This window comes from Humulus lupulus, chromosome 9 (genome assembly GCF_963169125.1).
Source record: "Humulus lupulus chromosome 9, drHumLupu1.1, whole genome shotgun sequence".
In the NCBI taxonomy this organism is placed as follows: Eukaryota; Viridiplantae; Streptophyta; class Magnoliopsida; order Rosales; family Cannabaceae; genus Humulus; species Humulus lupulus.
Window position 1 is genome coordinate 145,034,503 of NC_084801.1, and position 22,255 is coordinate 145,056,757.

Here is a 22,255-nt window from a genome sequence, read left to right on the forward strand (position 1 = left end):
ACATTCTGCACAAACAGTCAATTTCTTTGATAACTTTTGGAGGAAGAAGAAATATGCTCATCCAAAAATTCCTTATCCCCAATAAAACAGACTGAATAAGTTGCACACGCCCAGCATAAGACAAGTTACGGCTGGCCCAACCATGAAGTATTTGTCTAATTTTCAAAATTATGAGATCATAATCCATAGCTTTCCACTTAGTAGGCCGCAAAGGAACTCCAAGATACATTAAAGGAAATTGCCCTTCTGTCATATTAGAAATACACAGAAGTTTCTCCTTCTCAGCTGTAGAAATACCCCCAAAATAAATGCGAGACTTAGCTTGATTAATACTCAGACCAGAAGCTACTGTAAAGGATTTAAAAACCTGTTGCATTAGCTGAATAGAGCTAGTATGAGCTTTGCAAACTAGCAACAAATCATCCGCAAAACAAAGGTTAGTTATGTTCAAAGTCTTACAAAGCGGATGAAATCTGAAATTCTTATCTTTAGCAGCCCCATGAAGAGCTCGTGTGAGGTATTCCATAACTAGGACAAAGAGAAGGGGGGAAATAGGGTCACCTTTACGCAGCCCCTTACCACCCTTAAAATTACCATATAGTTGACCATTCATAAGGATGCAATAGGAAGATCCTCTCAAACAAACCATAATCCATTTAATGAACCTACCAGGGAACTTGTAAGCATTCAACAGATTTTCAAGAAAGTCCCAATCAATAGAATCATAGGCTTTGCTAAGATCTATTTTCATTAGACACCGAGGCGACACTCTTTTCCTGCTATATCCTTTAAGAAGGTCTTGAAGAATAAGAACATTATGAGCAATAGTTCTATTCTTAACAAAAGCACCTTGGTTCTGATTTATCAACTTGGGAAGGATAGGGATCAACCTGTTACAAAGCATTTTAGATATACATTTGTATAGTGTATTACAGCAGGCTATTGGGCGATATTCAGAGGCATTTGAGGGTTGACTGACTTTAGGAATAAGAGTTAATATGGTACTATTCAAACTCTTCGGAATGAATCCTGTATCAAAACATTCAGTCACTGCTGTAGGCACTTCATTCCCTATAACAGACCATAGGCTCTTGTAGAAACCAGCCCCAAACCCGTCCGGTCCCGGGCTCTTTACTGCCTTAATGCTAAACATAGCTGTTTTGACTTCTTGGTAAGTGAAAGGTTTGATCAGGAAAGCTTGGTCTTCAATGCTAAGAATAGGACCCGAGAGCACTACTGATGACTCAATTAACCAATTTGTTGCACTAGTTCCACCTAAGAAAGATTGAAAGTCCTTAGTAAAATGACTTATAACCTTTGGATAATCCACTTCAACTCTGCCAGTTTCATCTACAAAGGATACAATTCTGTTAAGAGATTCCTTTTCTTCATACTGGCATAGAACAAGGCTGAGTTCTCATCTCCAAATCTGAGCCAATCAACCTTACTTTTCTGATACAAATAACTCGCATAAGCAGCCTCTTGCTTTTTGAATTCCAGGTAAGTAGCTCTCTCAGTTTCACTCAGGTTTTGACTTTTTGGATCAGTGAACAAATTGCTTTTAGCTTGCTGGTACAACAGCTTACTTTCCTCATACTTCTTAACTATGTCACCAACAATCCTCCAATTAAACCTCTTCAATACGAACTTAAGATGTTGTAACTTCCTCGAGACCTGTTGTAAACCACACCCCTCTAACGATAAAGGCTTATTCCAGCTAGCCAAAACAGTAGGCTTGTAATGCAGATGACTAGTCCACATGTTGAAGAAACGGAAAGGGCGCAAACCATTCTTGAGGACAGAAATATGCTTCAAAATGATAGCACAGTGATCAGAAACAACCTCCCAATTTGCTATGGCATTGACATTTGGGAAAGTATCAAGCCAATCCTCATTAATGAAAACTCTGTCTAATTTGGAAAATATGCGATTATTCCCATCTTGATTATTCGACCACGTGTAATAAGAACCCAGCAGTTTCATTTCTTCCACAATCCCAAGATCGAGCCATTTCTGAGCATCCTCTAATTCTTTAGGAGAAATGACCTTACCCCCTATACGGTCTGCTACATCAAAGACAGAATTGAAATCTCCAATAACTAACCACAGTTTGACAGGGTGAGAGATTACAGCCAGCTCAGACCAGAGAATTTTCCTCAACTCTAACTGATTTAAGCCATAAACCACAGTTAAACAAAATGAATGGCCTGTTGCCCAGATCTAAACCTTACAATGAATAAACTGATCATGATCAACCAAAACATCTACTTTGACCCAGCTGCCCTTCCAGATTAACAGGATTCTACCTTCCAGGGCCCTACTACTATAATAATCCCAACCCATAAAACTAGAGTTCATAACATCCTTTACTCGATCACCTTTTATTTTGGTTTCCAAAAGAGCCCCAATACCTATCTTATTTATCTTGCAAATATCAACAACAGATATCTGCTTATTCCTCTTATTTAACCCTCTAACATTCCATCTCATTATATTGAAATTGTCCATTCAAATTCAATAACAGTGAAGGATCATTTAGAAATTGATGCTATTCTTGAAGAGCACTAAAAGCATTTTTTGTATTCTGACCAGTAACAGGGGATTTCTTCTTCATGGTACCTGGTTTTTTCGGTGTGGCCCAACCTTGCTCCTTAGGAAGCACCTCAATCTGGGATTTCGGTTCCATTTCAGTTGATAACTAAGCTGAACTGTCCTGCCTTTGGTTAAGTTTACTGCCTGAAGTTTCATGCATAGTATTGTTTTCTGAAGCATCAACTGGGGCCTCTTTCTTTCTCCAGACCATACCTTCCACATGCTTGCAAGAAGAAGCTGTATGCCATAAATTTTTGCAATTAGAGCATTTGGTAGGCAGCCACTCGTAGTCTATCAATTGGTCCATTACTTGACCTCTCTCATTTATGTAGTTAATGAATTTAGGAAGAGTATCTGATATCTCCATATCAACCAGAATCCGAGCAAACTTAATCATCGATCTGTCCTTAGTGACCTTATCTATCATGATTGGTTTTCCAATAGTACTAACCAATGCACTCAAACATTTGGTGCCCCAGTATTGTAAACCAAGATCAGGGAGACGGATCCAAACAGGAACCGATTTGATCGATTTCAGAGTATCAATATCAGTTGTCCAAGGTCTTAAGATAACTGGCTTCCTATCAAAATGAACTACCCCTGATTCTAAAACCAAATCACGTGTAGCTTCATCTCTGAATTTAACCATCGTAAATCCAGAATTCATCCTTGCCACTAGGTCAATCCCAAGCTTTCCTCAAATCCGGTTGATAAAACCTTCAAAAACTGGTAATGGTGGATTAGCACCAATGACAATACAGATCAAAGCCGAATTCCAGAATGAAGCTTCTACTTCTATTTCCTCTATATCCAGCTGGGCAATCTTTTGTCCATCCTTCTGAAGAGGCTTCGTAAATTCTAGCTTCGTACCCCCCTGAAATGGAAGGGATTCCTTGAATCGTGACCATGTAGCCTTAGCCGCTTCTTGGAATGTCTGAGTCTCTACCTCTTCCGCCCATGAATTGGACCTAACCACTGGCGATAACGAAACAATCGGAGATGAAGCTAACTTTGCCTTAACTGGAATCTCAGGGATCTCAGAGGGCACAGTCTCATCTGCTTTTTCCTCACACACCAGCTCAGCCGATGGTGTAGCCTGAGCAAGCTTCTGCACCACCTTTCATCGCCGCGCCATGGCAGAGAGAAGGAGGAGCTCATGCTTATTTTTATTATTATTATTATTTTCCTGATTCTTTTGCTCTTTTTTCTATTTTTACTAGCATTGTGGTGACTCTAGGCATTCTTTCGCTCCTACAGTCTTGCCCTTGCTTATCGCTCAATCGACCCTATGCCTCCACAAGTCTGTCCCTGCACACCTTCGGCTTCATACATATACCCCCAGGTATTCCTCCCTCCTCTTTTTTCTCTTCTTTTTTTTATATTGACTATGTGGGGGTAGGATTAATGGTTAAATGGCGCTCATTCTTTAGAGTTTGTCATTCTTTTCGTTTGGCCTTTCCAATACATGTGCATAGGCCCTTTTCTTATACCCCTCACACTCATGTTGTAGATATAGGGTTACCCTTACGCATATACGCCCTCGAGTCTTAGCTGGTCCATGGCGTCTAGGCGATGTCCCGAAGGTCCGTCCAATGTAGAATTCATTGAGTTGTCATCCTCCGACTCGGAGGCCGACGTACGTGGATCCTCTAACCGTGGCGGTGTGCGGAAATTCTACCTCCTGAGACTGTCTTACCTCAGACAGAAAGCATGCGACTTGGAGAGGGAGCCAGAATCCAACACCAGGGACGCGGGTTTAGGTTTCTCTCCCCAGCATGCGACATACATTTCCTAGCTACAATCAATCCTCCAGGATTGCCTTTTTGAAATTTCTTGCCTAGAAGAAAACTTGCCCCTTGAGCCTTTTTTATTTCGTCATGACGAGTCTCCCGGTCATAGGGATCTCTCCTTCGAAAGTGGTAGGCACGAATTGGTTGAACCGGAGTTCCTTTCCATGATCCCACCCACCCTTCCTCCCTTGCCCCCGGTCTTACGCCTTAGGGTCAAGCAGAGTGCTGGTAGATATAGGACACGTGGGGGGTCCTCCAGGACCCTTGGAAAGTCTATGGCTCATAAACTCCCTATCTCTGCCGAGGTACCCGAGATATCGAAGAGAACCTCTGACTCTTGCGGAGAGATGGGCAGGTCTAGCATCACCGTGAATAAATTGTCCAACATGCTAAAGGCTCATAAGTTACCATTAAACCTCAAGTTCGTCATCCTAGAACGTGATGAGCGCGCAACTGAGCCGCCAGAAGGGTTCATGGCCTTCAGCGACTCTATAATCCGATCCAGTGGGGCTCTTCCGCTTCATCCTTTTTTTGTCAAAGTGCTTAACTACTTTGAACTGGCGCCTCTACAATTGTCCCCAAACTCCTGGGTGACACTGAGCAGCCTATATGTGTTATACCATCAGGTGCATTCCAGAGGACCTTCTATGAGCAAGGTTCATTACTTCTATACCCTTAGGGCGAATGCATCTGCCCCCGGGTTCTACCAGCTCCAGAAATTCGTGGCCCATAAAGGGAGTGCCCTCGTGGAGGGCTCCATTTCAAACAGAGGCTCGTGGAAGACGGACTATTTCTTCACTTTTAGCGGGTCCACCTGACATACTAGCTTCAACACCCCAAGTGAGACTATTCTCACTTTGATCTTACACGTGAGAGGTTCCTCTTTTTACTCGGCTTTTCTTCTATGTTACTTCTAACTGTAACTATTTATTTTCTTTTGATGGCAGGTCTTAGGGGTCGCTGGCACTCACTTGAAATCGAAGGCTCATGAACGAGTGATGAAAATCCTTGCCTTGTTGAGTGACTGTAAACAAGCCAGTGCCCTTTTCACAGAGAGCAGCCTTCACTTGTACAGGCTGCTCACCCTGAATCAGACCGTCTCTTTATGCTCTGTTTCCTCCGAACCTGCGAGCCAATACCCCGCCTCATTTGAATCAGCGGGTCCACGCCCTGCGTCACCTGAACCTGCGGATCTGTGCCCTGCGCCCCCCGAACCTGCAGATCCGTGCCCTGTGCCCCCCGAACCTGCAGATCCATGCCCCCCCTCACCTGAACCTGCGGGTCCATGGCTGTACGGCCACGATGAAGGTAATTATAACGAGGTAGCTGATATGGACTATGTCTACCCTTCGGGCGGTCATATGGACGTTGAGGAGACAGTGGTATCTGAGAACTACTCGTGCTTGCACTCTGCTGCCGGCATGGCTGGAGGCGTGGCCGATGACGGTCATACTGGCGGTGTTAGCTCTTGGACGTCACCGTCGATGCTTGGCGGCGAGTTTTCCTTTGATGCCTCTGTCCCTCGACCCTCCCTGCCTAAAATGAATTTCGTTATTCTTTCTTTTGCTGGGGCTCCTCTACGCCCGAGGAGGTGTTATAGGTGGGCGCCTTCAGGTGCCTCTTTACCCAAGGAGATGACTCTGCGCTCTTCCGCTCCCCACACAACTGCAGATGGATCAGGACCTTCTCGGTCCCCATCCCTGACAAAGCGTGCCTCGGCAAGCACACACGCCTTCCCCAGCCATGCTTGTGTTTCTGCTTCCGAAGATCATCCTCTGGCGAGCCAGTATGGGGAAGCCATGAGCCATCATCTGGGAAACTTTCCCAAAGGTGAGTGGGGGACCTTGCACAATGTCCCCGAGGCTGAGCTTGAAGACCCCTATATGCGAGCCTCCTTACAGGTATTTGTCGAGATACTCAGTTTATTCATTTATGAAAGATATATATATTTTGATATCACCTAACCCTCGAGGCTTTATTTCATATCGTCACCCTTACCTGGGCTTCCATCTTGAGTCATCGACTGATCGCCTCCAACTCTTCATCGACCCAATGGTTGCAACACGAGCTTGAGGAGGCACTGGGGAACCTATCGGTGGCCGAGGCGACAAAGGATGCCTTGTCAAGTCAATTGACCGAGGCGGTATGCTAGAGGGATGCCACCTTAGCCCTGGCTGCATCAACCTCTCACACCAACACTCAGCTAGAGGCTACCATCCAAACTTTAAACGAGAGGATCACTGCGCTCGAGGCTGAGCTTGTGAAATCTGAGAATCGCATAGTCGAGCGTACCAACCCCACTGCATGCTGTCTGGAGGACCAACCCCACCATTGACCTGTCTCCCTTTGGAGACTATGCCGTCGAGAAGATTTCTGAGTGGAAGGGTCAGGATGGAGATTTGTAGGTTCCTTTGTATTTGGCCTATGTATGTTATTGCTATGTAATCCCTCACATTGTTTCTCATTTCTCTCCTTTTTTCTTTTGTGTTCATCGAACTTAAGGGACTTTGGAAAGTCCCTCTTATTATTATTATTATTATTATTATTATTATTATTATTATTATTATTATTATTATTTGTGGATTACATATCTTTTCCTTAATCTGATGGTGATAATCTTTCTGGTACACCTTGATTATACTCGTAAGGACACGTTAACCCATTGGGCTCTTGGGGTCCTCTTACATTCTTTGCGCGCACTAGTTACTTTTTGCGAGAAGCATCCTTCTCATCATTATATATAGTACTATTTCTTCAAGGGTCTCTTGTAGGACCCTTTTTGGCTAGCCGGCTTAATGGCTGTTCTAGTCTTATTGGGAGATTCCCTCCTTACGGCCTTACCCCCTGGGGTGTCGGCCTTTGGATGGAGATCATCCGTTTAAACTATTCCCTTGACATTCATAAGGGTAGCTAATCCTTTTTTAATATAAGAGATTTTTTTTTTTATACTCGTGCTGTCCTGCCCCCAAGTGCTTGGTGAGATTTATCTTGGCAGGGACTTTGGTTGATGCTCACATAGAGAAGTAAATAACATACGAAGTGGTGAACAGTTTCATTCATAGTAGTCAGATTACAACGATATATATATAAAAGGCTTACATCTACTTGGGAGGTTATCTAGGTAACCTCTTTGATTCTCGTCTACTAAGATACCATAACATGCAACAAACTCAACACAGCTACTGCTTGCATTGGATGTGGAAGTCTTACTGGTAGTACTTCGTGAGGTGTTCCATATTCCACGCTTGAGGTATGACGGTATCGTCCATGCGCGCCAGCTTATAGGTGTTTGGTGGTATGTACTGAGCGACTTGGTAGGGCCCTTCCCAGTTCACCCCAAGCACCCCCGCCCCCAGGTCTCGCATGTTAGGGAGTACTTTTCTTAATACCAGGTCGCTTATTCTGAACGTTCTCTCTCACACCCTCGAGTTGTAATATCTTGTTGCCCACTACTGGTATACCGCCACCCTCATGTATTTCATATAGTACCTTCATAGCTTCTTCCTCATCAACACATCGCAAGAGTGGCACAGAAAACCCCCTCTTGTATAAGATCCCATCTACTAAGGTGTATCGGGCTGCCTTATAAACTAGCCTCCGAGCCTCCCTCTTTTCTGTTGGCACCACTCCATCCTTTAGGTAGTCTATAATCGAGCTGGCCCACGACTCCTTTGGGACGCTGACCATGTGAACGTCTGGATTGACAATGCTTGGCCTTGGTAAGTATTCTACAGGCACTAATTCGAGGGTATCCCCATCTTTAGTGGAAGTCAGCTTCGCGAGGGCATCAGCATGGGTATTCCTCTCTCTCGGGATTTTCTCTATGCTATATTCCACCAACTGCTCCAAATAGCCTCTTAACCTTTCCAAGTATGCAGCCATCTTGGGACCCCTCTCTTGGTACTCCCCTTTCACCTGGAATACCACCAACTGTGAGTCACTAAAGTTGTATAGATGCGTTACCTTCAGCCCCTGGGCCAACCGCAGTCCTACTAGAAGCACTTCGTATTCTGCCTCATTGTTCGAGGCTTCGAATCCAAACCCTATCGCGCAGTACATCCTGTGTCCTTCGGGTCCAGTCACCACGATGCCTGCTCTAGATCCTCCTTCGTTGGATGCTCCATCCACGTGCATTCCTTAGAACTCCTTGGCTTCCCTTCTACAACCTATTGTCCCTCTTCTTCACTTCTTCCTTCATTCGGCTGACTAGTGAACTCCACTATGAAGTCTGGAAGCACTTGTCCATTGATGGAAGCTCTCGGGGTATAAACGATATCGAATTGACTCAACTCGATCGACCATTTCATCAGTCTTCTTGAGGTATTAGGTTTATGCAAGACCTGTCTCAGAGGACTATCAGTGAGAACTTCAATTGCATGGGAATGGAAGTAGGATCTCAACTTCCTCGAAGCCCCCACTAATGCATATGCCAACTTTTCAATCTCAGGGTATCGATTCTCCGCGTCCACAAACTGCTTGCTGATATAGTACACGGGTTGTTGACGCTTCTTCTCTCCTTTAACCAAGGCCGCGCTTATGGCATGTTCGGACACTGCCAGGTATAAGTATAGCTTTTCACCTTTTTCAGGTTTTGCCAACAGGGGTGGCTTCCCCAAGCGCTCCTTCAGCTTGATAAATGCCTCTTCACACTCTTCATCCCAAGCGAACTTTTTGCTCCCTTTTAGGATGTTGAAGAAGGGGAGGCACTTGTCAGTTGACCTCGAAATAAATCTATTAAGGGCCGTTACCCTTCTCGTTAGGCATTACACCTCCTTCTTATTCTTGGGTGGGCTCATTTCTATCAGGGCCTTTATCTTATCAGGATTAGCCTCGATGCCTCTGGAGTTGACCATGAAACCCAAGAACTTCCCCGAGGATACACCGAAAGTGCACTTGATTGGACTCAGCTTCATTCGATATTTCCTGAGTGTGTCAAACATCTCATCTAGGTCTTTGTTGAGCTCTGCGGCATTCTTGGTCTTCACCAGCATATCGTCAACATATACCTCCATGTTTCTTCCTATCTGGTTAGCGAACATCTTGTTGACCAACCTTTGGTAGGTAGCACCCGCATTCTTTAACCCGAAGGGCATCACCTTGTAACAGTAGAGTCCTTTATCCGTTATAAATGACGTATGCTCTTCGTCAGCTAGGTTCATAGGAATCTTGTTGTACCCGGAGTAGGCATCCATGAAGCTAAGTAATTCATGCCCAGCCGTCGCATCCACCAGCTGATCTATTATTGGGAGCGGGAAACTATCCTTAGGACAAGCCTTATTCAGGTTTGAGAAGTCAATGCAAGTCCTCCATTTTCCATTCGGTTTTGGGAATAGCACCGGATTTGATACCCATACAGGGTAAAATGACTCGCGGATGAACCCATTGGCCTTCAACTTGCAACCTCCTCCTTTAAGGCCGCTTTACCTCTCTGGTTCTAGCGCTCGTCTTTTCTGCCTAACGGACCTTGCCTCAGGGGAGATATTCAAATGGTGGCACATGACACTAGGATCTATTCCCACCATATCTTCATGACTCCATGCGAATACATCTAGATTATCCTTCAAAAACCTTATCAGCTTCTCCTTCACGTCGCTCTGAAGACTTTTTCCTACCTTCAATTTTCTCAACGGTTCCTCCATTACTTCAACCTCCTCTATTTCCTCCACAGGTTCTACCCCTGACTCCTCCACGGTTCTGGGCTCTAGTTCCTACGGGCTTCCTGCAGGTGCACGTAGCGCCTCATGTATCACCATGGCCATCGGTTCTTATGGTTTCACAAATGCGCGGAGGGAGGTGTTGTAGCACTCCCTCGCTTCTCTCTGTTCTCCTTTCATACTAGCTACTCCTCCGAGAGTTGGGAACTTGACAACCAAGTGATATATGGAAGTTATCGCTTTCAATTCTCTTAGGGATGGCCTCCCCAATACCGCATTGAAAGCTGAAACACAATCTACAATGACGAAGTTTGCCATGACTGTAGTCTGCCGGGGCTACTCCCCCATGGTGATTGCCAATTCGATCATCCCTAGGGGTTGTATCGAGTCCCCCGTGAATCCATATAAGGAAGATTGGCAGGGCTTCAAGTGACGGATGCCCAGCCTCATCTTTTCCAAGGCGGAGCGATACAGGATATCCACTAAGTTTCCATTGTCCACCAGGACCCGATGCACCCCCATATTGGCCAACTAAACTGTCAATACCATAGGGTCGTTATGGGGAAAATTCACCCCCCGTTCATCCTCCTCTGTGAAAGTGATCGAGTCATTTTCTCCCTTAAAGCTTTTCGGGGGTCGTTGTTCCAAACTCATGACACAGGGTGGTGGACTTCGCCTGGCTTCTCTAGCGTACCTATCTTGTCCTCTCTGGGAATCTCCCCCAAACCCCGGACCTCCAAAAATAGTTCTCACTTCCCCGTGAATCTCTGGAGCTCCTCTTTGCACCTGAGATATCATTGGTTCGTCCTCTGACTTCGGCCTTTCTCTCCTGACGTATCGGCCTAGGTGCCCCCTATGGATGAGCTCCTAAATTTCTTCCTTCAAATGAATACACTCTGGTGTGGTGTGACCAATATCCTTGTGATATTGACAGTATCTACTGGGATCCCTCTTGGACCGGTCCTTTCTCATTGGTGGGGGCTTCTTGAAGGGAACCCGATTTTCGTTGGTGAGGTAGATATGCTCCCTAGTATCTGTCAGGTTCATATAGAAAGTGTAAGACGTTGGCCTATGGTCGCTTCCCCATTTGGGCTTTCTCTTTTGATCATCCCTCGACCCTTCGTATGCCCTCTTCTTCTTTGCTCCATTCGACCATTCATTAGCTGGGTGCTTTGCATAGGACTCACACTTTCCCGCCTTTAAGTTCGCATGGCCATCCTCCACATGAATGTACTTTTACGCTCTCTCGTAGAATTCATCTAGGTCAGTGACTTCCCTTTTAAGCATATTATCCCACAATTTGCTTCCTGGACGCACCCCGGCTGTGATGGCCATTTTTAACTCCCTGCGGGTCAAGCTCCCCACTTTGGCTGCCTCCATGTTAAACCAGTGGATGTAGCTCTTTAGACTCTCATTTTCTCCCTGTTTTACATTGGCGAGGCTGGTGCCCGACATTGTATAATCACGCACGGCGTGATGCTGTTGGAGAAATTCATCTGAAAATTGTTGCCAAGACCTGATGGATCCCGGCCGAAGTCTTTTAAACCATTTGTACGCGGGTCCTTTCAACGTGACCGCGAAATAGTGGCATCTGGCCCCGCTACTAATCCCCCTTAACTTCATCAAGTCGTTGAATGCATCTAGATGGTATTTGGGGTATGTGCTTCCTTCATATGGGGTCATATGAGGCTCCTTGAAGTTAGCTGGGAGTCGGATGGCTTAGACCTCTTTGGTGAAGGGCGATTCATGGTCAAACTCATCCTCAATGGTTTGTCCTCCAGATGCGGTGACGATCTTGCTCCGCAGGCTCCTCATCTCTGTATCGAGGTCTTGCCTCCTCTTCTTCAGGGAGTCTCTCAACATGGACAGATTGACATCTCCCTTTCCTTTGCCGTCCCAAGGGACAGTAGGAGGGGTAGTCCTCTTATCCGCCCTCATCTTGTTGAGCTCTTCTCATAGATCTGAGGGCGTCCTCTTTGAGGTGACCTCGACGTCATTGCGAGAGCCAACATTGTTCCTTTTCCCTGGCCCCTGGGGTGGCCTCGATGGTCCGGGACGCTCGTGCAGCTTCACTCTGGGGGTATTACTGGTGGATAGTCGAGTCCTTCCATCATCGACAGGAATGGTGGTCTCTTCCCCCTCCTGACCTCTCTCTTTTCTCTTGGGGAGGGTCACGCTTAACTTCCCTTGTAACAGGCCATTCATCACCTCTTGCATGTTCTCCAGGGTGGTCTCCAACCTTTGGTTCTTACGGTGCAGCTCACGTATCTCCTCTTCATAGAACCGAGATTTAGAACTCGAGCTCACGGAATGGACCCGGGGATGCTTATCATGTCTACGCGTCGAGAGGCTCGGGTCCTGTCGGCCGGAGTTTGGCACCTGTGGTGGTTTTGGGAGTGGGAACTCGTCGGCATCCCCTGCTGGTGCGGTGGTTACCCTTGGAGGATTATCACCGAGCGGGATGGCTGGTGATGAGGCCTCCCTATCACCTTCGTGAACCTCAGGGTCCTTTGGGGGCTCCACATCTCTGGGTAGAGGAGGATTCTTCATGGAGGCCTTCAGCTGAACTCCATTAAGGTGGACCTTCACCTCTCGTGGCTCCCTGAGTCACTTTGAACGTCTCGGCATTTCTTCTTGCTGGGATTAATGGTAGAATAGTGGCTTGGTACTTAATTTCCCACAGACGGCGCCAAACTGTTGACGGTAAGAAATTGTCGACGATTAAAGGTTAGAAAACTAAGATTTTTATACTAAGGTTAGCTTAGAACCAGATGGAAAGAACTTGAATCCACAGAAAAACCAGAACTCTCATGGAATAAAAATCATATATCTCTTAAGTGTCTCTCCTACAATCAGTTTTCCAACCACCCAACCTGAGGGGTTGATGCCTATTTATAGGTGGGCTCTATTGGCTCCCGATACAAACAAGTCCTAGGAGACAAGGACGTACGCGGGTACACTGATAGAGTAGTGGCTCAGGGCATAGTGGTGTCTATCCTGACAATGCCAGAGTGGTGGCTCAGGGCATCGTACTATCGGCTCTAGTATATGGTCGAGGGTGTTCAAGTGGTGCCTCTACTCTCTGCACAAGTTCGTACTTCCACTACTTCTCAGACGCAGATGGCAGGGCCATGCCTCTGTCCTCCTCACGACCATACAACCCGTGTCAGTACACGTGCCTTGTACCTACTCATACCCATCAATCCATGCAAGACACCTAAGGATTATTTAACATACCCGTTCAGTATCTTCAAGTATTCCTCATACATATATTGAAGAGCCCCCCAGCTTTATATGTCCTGAGAAGCCAAGGAGCATGAGTGTCTCGCTGGTGGCACCTACCCCTCGAAAGGAACTAGGGCCTCTTCAACGAGACACAAGGAGTTAGTGGCAAGATCAGACGTATACGAGAGACGTCGCCCTCGCTTAGCAAGGCTTTCTAGTTTCCTTAGGACCATGCGCAGAGACAAGGCGCATACGAGGGGCCTCACCCTCGCATAGCAAGGGTGCCTCGCATAGCGAGGCTGGCTAAGTGGGGACGAGGCATGAGACACGAAGGCACCACGAGGTTGTACCCTTACATAGCAAGGGTGCCTCGCACAAAGGTGCGGGCTTGTGCATGGGTAACCTTGTAACGCCCTGGTTAGCCAAGACCATTACACTGTGTACTTATAAAGGTGCAAGACTCGCTAATCAAGTCATTATTTTGAAAACGTATCACTAAACATGTAAGAGCTAAGGTTAAGAAGGTTTTGGTCTCAAAAGACTCATTTACATATATTTAAACTGTAGTAAACATGGGATCCCATACGAAAACAAAGTTAGAATAAGTTTACAGACTCCCAAAAGTACATGAGTATTCATTAGCCATACTTAGGAAAAATAGACAGTCTCAGGTTTCACGTCCTTGCCTAGACCTCAACCGTGGTGGCCGAGCACCTGGCTATGTACACTCTGCTCGCTAAGCTCTCCAATCAGGGCTGATCTAACTTGCTTTTGCCTTTAACTGCACCACGTAGCACCCGTGAGCCAAGGCCCAGCAAGAAAACATCATAAACAAGTCAAACAATAATAACAGACAATTAATTCATTATGCATGTTTTCCCGTCAGATAATCCCCAACAGATATTCAGCATATACAATCGGATTCAAGATACAATCTATCACATGTAACACTCATATCACATAACACTCAGGGCCGACGACTTAGGCCACACCCTCTATTTAACCCACTGACTCCGGCCCGCTTAAACTGAGCCCAGTGCATAATAAGCTGTCCTCAGCTACCAGTGGCCGAGCCGCGCCCTATGCGCTAGTGAAACCCTTGGCACCCTTAGGCCGTTGGTTCACTAAATGGCTTGCATGGCATAATACCATCTTTTCAAGCATTTACAATAGGGAGCCCTTAGTCCCGTCACATATATTCAACCAGGTGCAGTTTTCTTACCTTTAGTCTGTGCGGTTATTGAATTACGAGCAACGCCTCTCGAGCACGATCTGTTCCCGAGCCTAAGCCTTTATCACCTAGTCACAACCAAAGTATAGGGTTCCATTAATACTCCAATATAGGTTTTTAGTTACAAAACTAACTCCCGGGGTTCCAAATTCCACCAAGCACGGTGATGAAACCAAACCCGAGCACACTAGACCACTTTCCCGTGCCTAAAACCCTCAAAAACTCATGTGTGCAACCAAGGGCTGCGGCCCCTGAAGCCTAGACGCAGCCCTAACCTAAAAATAGAACCACACCCATGCTGAACCACACACGCACTGCGACCCTTGCTTTGGGCGCCGCGGCGCCCTCCCTTGGCTGAGCCTTCTTGGCCCTTTTTCATCCTAGGGCCGCAGCGCTCTAGAACAGAACCACGGCCCTCCCCTTCATGCCCAGAAAACCCATCATTTCTAAGCTTCAAACCTCACCATAAACCATCCCAATGCTCCCTAACTCACAACCAATTAATCCCAACTCCTTTAGCATGACTTAAACAACATAATTCCACAGAAAACACAGCCTAACACACACTAATCTTCTCTTTTCAATTTCTGAAACTTAAGAGCTATAGACACTCAAACCAGCCATTCAAACCCAATTTAAAACCTCTAAATCATGAGTTGAAACTTACCTCTTCTGTTGAATCACCAAGCCAAGCCAAAGCCAAGCTAAGCCTCCAAGTTTCCTCCTTAATTCTGCCTTAAGACATCAAAACCATGTTTGCTTCAAAACTTGACCAAAACCCAGCTAGAACTCAGAATTCAACCACAGAAAAGAAGATTAGATGCTTACCTTAATCCCTATTTTAGTTCTTAATTTACTCCTGAGCTAAACCTCCAAATCCTCACCACAAATCTCAGAAATTCCAGCTTGTTCCCCTTAAGTTTTCTGTGTATTTTTTCCTTCCCTTTGTTTTCCTTGAGAGTGAGAGAGAGCTGAGGCAAAAGTTTTAGTCGGTTTGTATTTTATAAAGGCTTCCTTATGTCTATCTCACTCATTAAGTTAGTCCCGAGGCTCGGGGTGCCGGAACCGTCCCCGATGCCAAATGGTAAAATCCCCCAATATTCCCGCCTAGACAACCTAACCTCAAATATATCTCCATATATTTATTTTCATGACCCGATAGTCCAAATCGCTACCCGCCATCTAAAAATACCCCCGACTTACCCAAAGTCATATCTTAAGTCCCGTTGTGACTTTCCCCGCTATCTGACCCTAGAATCGTCTCGAGTCGTGCTCTGCGAACCTGTCCACATAATAATGTGGTTCTCGCATATATCACATATTTATTTCATATCACATTACCACATAATATCATCAATTATCATATAAACATTACTAAACATATAATTACTCATTTAAATCACAATTATTCCATTAATGCCCTCCTGGCACACTAATCAAGGCCCTTAAGCCTTATTAGCGATTTTGGGTCGTTACAAACCTGCCGAGGGCCTTCGCATGGCGAGGATGGCTCTCTTAGCCAAACTCTCTGATGCTATGTGATGCCTTTGTCCCTTTATGCATCTAGAAAGTGACCAAGCGGGGCTCCCGCCCCTTCGTCCCTCTAACATGTGTCTCTTAGTTAAGGGTCCTCGTAGCGTAGAGGTATGCCTGAACAACATTCACCAGGGAAGAATTCCCACATTCACAGTAGGCTATCCTAAAGTTACTCGGGGTGGTCTGTTTTATAGTCTAGTTGACAAGAAAGTGTTTGTTTCCACAAAAAATACTTTTCTAGAAAACGACTACATGAAAATCTTCAAACTTTGGAGTAAAATATTGTTGGAAGAAATGTTCAACCCATACCAATGAAAATCAAAGAGAATGTGGAAGAAGAATAGATAGCTGGTCCAAGTCAGACAGTTACAGTGCCTCGTCATAGTGGGATGGTTTCTCATAACCCAGTTTGCTACAGGATGGATGGTGAAACCAATATGGTATTAACCGACACTCGTGAGGATGATCCGTTGTCCTTTAAACAGACAATGGTTATTTCTGAAAAGGATCAGTGGCTTGAAGCCATGAAATAGGAAATGGAGTCCATGTACTCCAATTTTGTCTGGGATCTTGTAGAAGCGTTGATGGAATTTAGGCCCTTTTGATACAAGTGGATCTAAAAGAAGAAGAGAGGAGTTGATTGAAAGGTTTAGACATATAAGGCTTGACTTGTGGCAAAGTATTATACCCAAGGAGAGGGAGTTGACTATGAGGAACTTTCTCTTAAGTGGACATGTTAAAATCCATTCGCATACTCTTATCCATAGCTGCAACTCTTGATTATGAGATTTGGAAAATGGATGTTGTAACGCCGCATGTCACTATGGTTGCTTCCTGGAATGAAAACTGGCCATACAAACCAACACGATTCTTTCCAACATGCTTTGTCCTCACTCGCATGCTTCCTGGGAAAACTTCCTAGGAGGTCACCCATCATAAGACTACTCAAGGTCAAGCACACTTAACTTTGGAGTTCTCAAGTGATGGGCTATCAAAAATAAAGATGCATCTTGTTTGCATAGGTAGTACCCATCAATCCATTTAAGCCATCTTCAACTGTGTAGTCCCATACCTACATAGTCTCAGAATCATTACACTTGACCTTCCCTAGGCAATATGGGATTGCACAACTTTTACCCGATCTTTCCCCCTGCGAATCACGGGGTTCTGACTGTCACAAATGTCAAGACAACATTTCTAAATGGCTTTCTTGATGAGACCATTTGTATGGATCAATCAGAAGGATTTGTAGTACCTGGACAAGAAAAGAAAGTTTGGAAGCTCAATAGGTCCATTTATGGACTTAAACAAGCTTCATGCTCTTGAAACTTAAGGTTTAGTGAAATAATTGAGACCTGTGGTTTTGAGCAGAACGTCAATGAACCATGTGCTTATCAACTAAGGGAAAATGACGTTAAAGTATTCTTGGTACTTTATGTAGATGATATCTTGCTCATTGGCAACAATGTCAAGAAATTATCAAACATAAAGAACTAGCTTGGGACCAAATTTCAGATCAAAGATTTGGATGAAGCTAGTTACGTTCACAGTATGCAGATCATTCAGAACAGGAAGAACAATATGTTGGCACTATATCAAGTCGCGTACATAGATAAAGTACTTGAACATTTCTCTATGACGAACTTAAAGAAGTGATTGTTGCCATCCCGACATGGAGTTCATCTTTATAAGAATCAGTCTCCACAGAATCCTCAAGAAGAAGATGAGATTAAACTGATTCCCTATGCATCTGCGGCTGGAAGTCTTATGTATGATATGTTATGCTATGCACTAGACCGAACATTTTCCATGCAGTGGGAGTTGTATGCAGGTGATTAGTGCTCAAAAATATCATTTTATTAATCTTAAAGTGTAAAATTAATTATGTTTTAATTAATATTTTCATGGATTTATTGTCATATATTTTATCTTTAAAAATATTAATTTTAATTTAATTTGTGGTTAATTTTCAGGAAATAAAATATATTTTTGACACAAAGAAAAAGAAAGGAGAAAGAAAGAATTAAAAATGAAGAGAATTATGAAGAAAATGGCATTTTTGAAGATGAAATGGCCCAAAACTAGGCCCAAAAAGAAGCTCAGCCGCCAGCCGCCACGCTGACACGACTGACGCACTGTCCAATCCGCACCTGCCACGCTGACACACGTTCTAACGCCACTGCCCCCTGACGCATGCCTGCCACCTGACGCGTCTGACGCGCCTGACGCGTCTGACGCGCTTGTCCCCCACTTCACCAGCATCCACTTCCCATTTTCATCAGCTTTTTTAGCCACTTCCCCCACTATTTTGTACACGATTTTACACGTTTTTTGTCCTATTTTCTCTATAAATAGATAACCAAAGCCAGTGTAAATTATCAGATTGTAGAGTGGGAAAAATACACTTTATTATTTTGTTTCTTTTCTTATTTCTAGTTTAGTTTTGCTTGTTTTAGGTGACAAAAAAATGAGTGAATTATTTTAGAAATATTGGTGAGGTTAGAGTGTAGTTTTTGTACTTCTTATTCTCAATAGTGATATTGATTCTTCTTATGCTTCATTTCCATATCTCATTAATTATTTTTTTTCTTATCTTCTAATTTCTTTTCTAAAATTATTTAGCATCTTTTACATAAGTTCAGTCATGCTTTTCTTATGTAACTTAGATTGTTAATTTATTTTAGTATATTTGTTATATTGTATGTCTTTTACTGCATTCTGCCAGTGGTATTTTGTCGCTCTTGGATATATAATATGATATGCTATGAAATTAGGAGTTAGATTCAATTTAATCTAGATTATTTAATTTGTGCTTTTAACATATACATCTTCTAGTTGCAATTAATGGTGTAGAATTGCAACTGTGTTTTGAATTAATATCAATATTAGAATAGGTTTTACAACACTGCATCTCTACCTTGCCAGGCTCTTTATCTGATCATTTTCTCTAATCTATCATTTTAATTTCACAAAATCCATCTTTTCAATTCTACTTTATTTTTATCTTTTATTTACTAATCTAATCTTTAGTTGTGTTTGCCTCTCTGTGGATACGACATAGCCCGATTACTACTACGACCGCTTAGGAATTATTGGGCGATATCAGCAGGTATCAGTCAATTCATGGTAGACAACATTGGCCACAGTCAAGTACATACTGAAGTATCTATGAAGAACAAAGGATTAAATGCTGATCTATTTGGGTGGTTCACTGGACTCGACAGGCTATGGTGATTATGATTTTCAAACGAATGTCAATGACAGGATGTCTACTTCTGGAATGGTGTTTACTCTTGGGGTGGAGTTGTGATTTGGAGAAGCGTTAAGCAGTCTACCATTTTAGATTTCACCATGGAGGCTGAGTACATAGGTGTGCTTGAAGAGCTAAGTAAATAGTCTTGCTGATGAAGTTCTACATGGATCTCGGTGTTATTCCAGGATTGGATAAACCACTCATATTGTACTGTGACAATAATGGAGATACAACGAATTCAAAAGTACCTCAAAGTCATAAAAGAGAAAAGCATATAGAGAGAAAATACCACATCATTAGGGAATATGTGGCCATGGGTGACATCAAGGTGAAGAAGATAGCGTTGGGAAATAATCTGGTGGATCCTTTTACCAAAACTTTGGGCAAATGTGTTTTTGTGAAGCATGTAGAAGGAATGGGTTTGAGAAACATGTCTCGTTTATTTTAAAAGGGCAAGTGGGAGTTTGTTGGATTTTATGCCCTTAAAAAACCATATTTCTTATGTAACACGTTATTATTATCAATAAAAAAAAGTAGAGATCATTTTGTTTATTCAATCATATTGTTCGCTTGTTTTATTACATGTTTATTCAATTAATACAAATATTCATAAAATCCTGAAGATATGGATAGCTACAATTATAATGACTAAATCACAGTGCATCATGGTCATAATTATATGTTCAAAAGAATGAGTCCTAAGATTAGATCAGTGCATTTGGTCTTCACTGATTAGGCAATCTATGATATGATCTACTTACACATTCGTGGTGTTATGTCTTGTTATAGGCATTGAACAAGTAGATAAGATCAGATGTATTTGGTTACATCAGACTAGGATCGATATTGATTATTGATAGATAAATAAGTCGATCAAGTCACAACGTTGACTAGGTCAAGTCGATCTTAATTCTGAGTGATAATATTCTGCTAATTATGTTATTTAAATCTTTTGACTAGTTCGTTACCAGCTTACCCTACGGTCTAGCCCATACTTACATCTTAAAGATTTAGTAGTGTACTTGAGTGGAAGTATTATTCATAGTTATGAAATCTATAACTTTTGTATGAGAAGTAAAAAGATGATTTCCTCTATGGCTTTGTTCAAAAGGTTAAATGATTGAGATCTCATTTCTGTGATTAAGTTCACATAAATGTCATTTATAAGGAACTTAGTGGGAGTTAATGATAAAATACTCATGAAGGGTAAAACATTAATTTGCACCCAGCTCGTTACTAAGTCATCGATAGATGATTGACTGATTGTAATGGTTATAACAATGGATATTTGTTGACCCTGATTTTGGCCAACTGACACGGAGTCAAATATGCTTGATTTGGACAAACACGTTGGAAAGAATATGATGACGAAACAATAAGGAACACAAGAGTTTATAGTGGTTCGGCCCCAGAATCTGGTAACAACCTACGTCCACTTGAATTGTTATTGATATAGGATTCAAAGGAGTGATCAAAGAACTAGGGTTCAATGAGTTTCACCAACCTCTGAAGAACAAGACAATATATCAAATAGAATCACTCTAGTCTCAAATAATTCGAAGGCCAAAAGTCCCTTCCTTGAGCTATCTTTCTCTATTTATAGGCTCAAGGGGGATTACATTAATTTGTTATAGATATTCTTTCCTAAATAATCAGATACTCAGGAAATCATGGGAGTCAATTTCGGGATTGACTAAGATCTTTATAAAAGTATCATGAGGCACGCAGAACCTACGACCATACTGGTCGCAGGTAAACTTCGACTGCCTTTTGCTTGTAATATCTCTTCTGGTCGATACCCTAGCAGAATTCCGCCAAGTGTCAGCCACGTGTTCGGGAATCACTTGGAATGTCATTCGTGCATGTTTTTTGGATAACATTTGCCCACCAAGTTTATTTATTACGAACAATAAATAAACTTTTGAGGAAACGACCCTTCGGTTACCCCACCATACCTGTCAGAACCCTTCGTGTGTTCTTGGAAAAAGCAACCTACCCTTGTCTAATCACGGCTTTTCGCTTCCCAAGTAACTTTTCGACGGCTATCACCCTTCCCCATACTTCGAAAAAGGGGAAGCTGATGATTACTTCCTTTTTAATGCTTTCGGACAAAAATATATATATAGCCTCTTCAAAGTTTCCCTTTCCTTTTTATGCAAGCCATCACTCTTTAAAGAAACCCTAACACCAAAGCTCATGTTTCCCTCTGAATATCGTCCTTCAGCGTTCCAAGATTCAGTCCGTGAGCCCTTTTACGCCCAAAAAGTTTCTCAAATTTCCACGATCTTCGTCCTGGTAAGTTTCTGGATTCTTACGCTTCATATTTTTGCCGTGCATGCTTCTGTAGATCGATTGTTGGGTTGAGATGCATGTCAGTAGTGGGGTTTAATAGGTGATACTGAATGTTGTGTGATATTTCTCTATTACTAAGGAGTTACGAGTTAGTTTGATAGTTAAGATCATGGCCTTAGGACGTAAAACCGAAGTGAAAATTTGATTTTTATGGTAGCTGAAAAACTAGGTTTTTCCCGCCCTAAAAGGAGTTGAAAAAGCTTTTTCAAAAAAAAACTTTGCTTTCACTTTTGATTTGTTTCTCAAACTGTTCGCGTGAAAAAAATTTAGTTTTTTGTTAGAATGCTGCTGTATAAAAGCTTAACTTTTATACTCGACCAGCGTTATTCTAAAAAACTTTCAAAATTCTTCATCCTCACCTCCCCATTCTTCTGTTTGCAGACTTTAATGCCAGATTTGTGGGGAGGTGAACGGCCCATCGATGACGATCTTCTTTCCCAGCTGCTTGAAGGTGAAGAACAACCGATCGACCGAGTTCACGAGATTCCATTTTCACAATCTTCTCCTAAACCTCGTCCATCACCACCTCAAATGGCCCGCTCTAAGTCCTTAGGCAAGAAAAGACCTGACTCCAAAAACAGTCCAAACTCTCCTACCCAGCCTGATTCACAGGCTAGGGTTC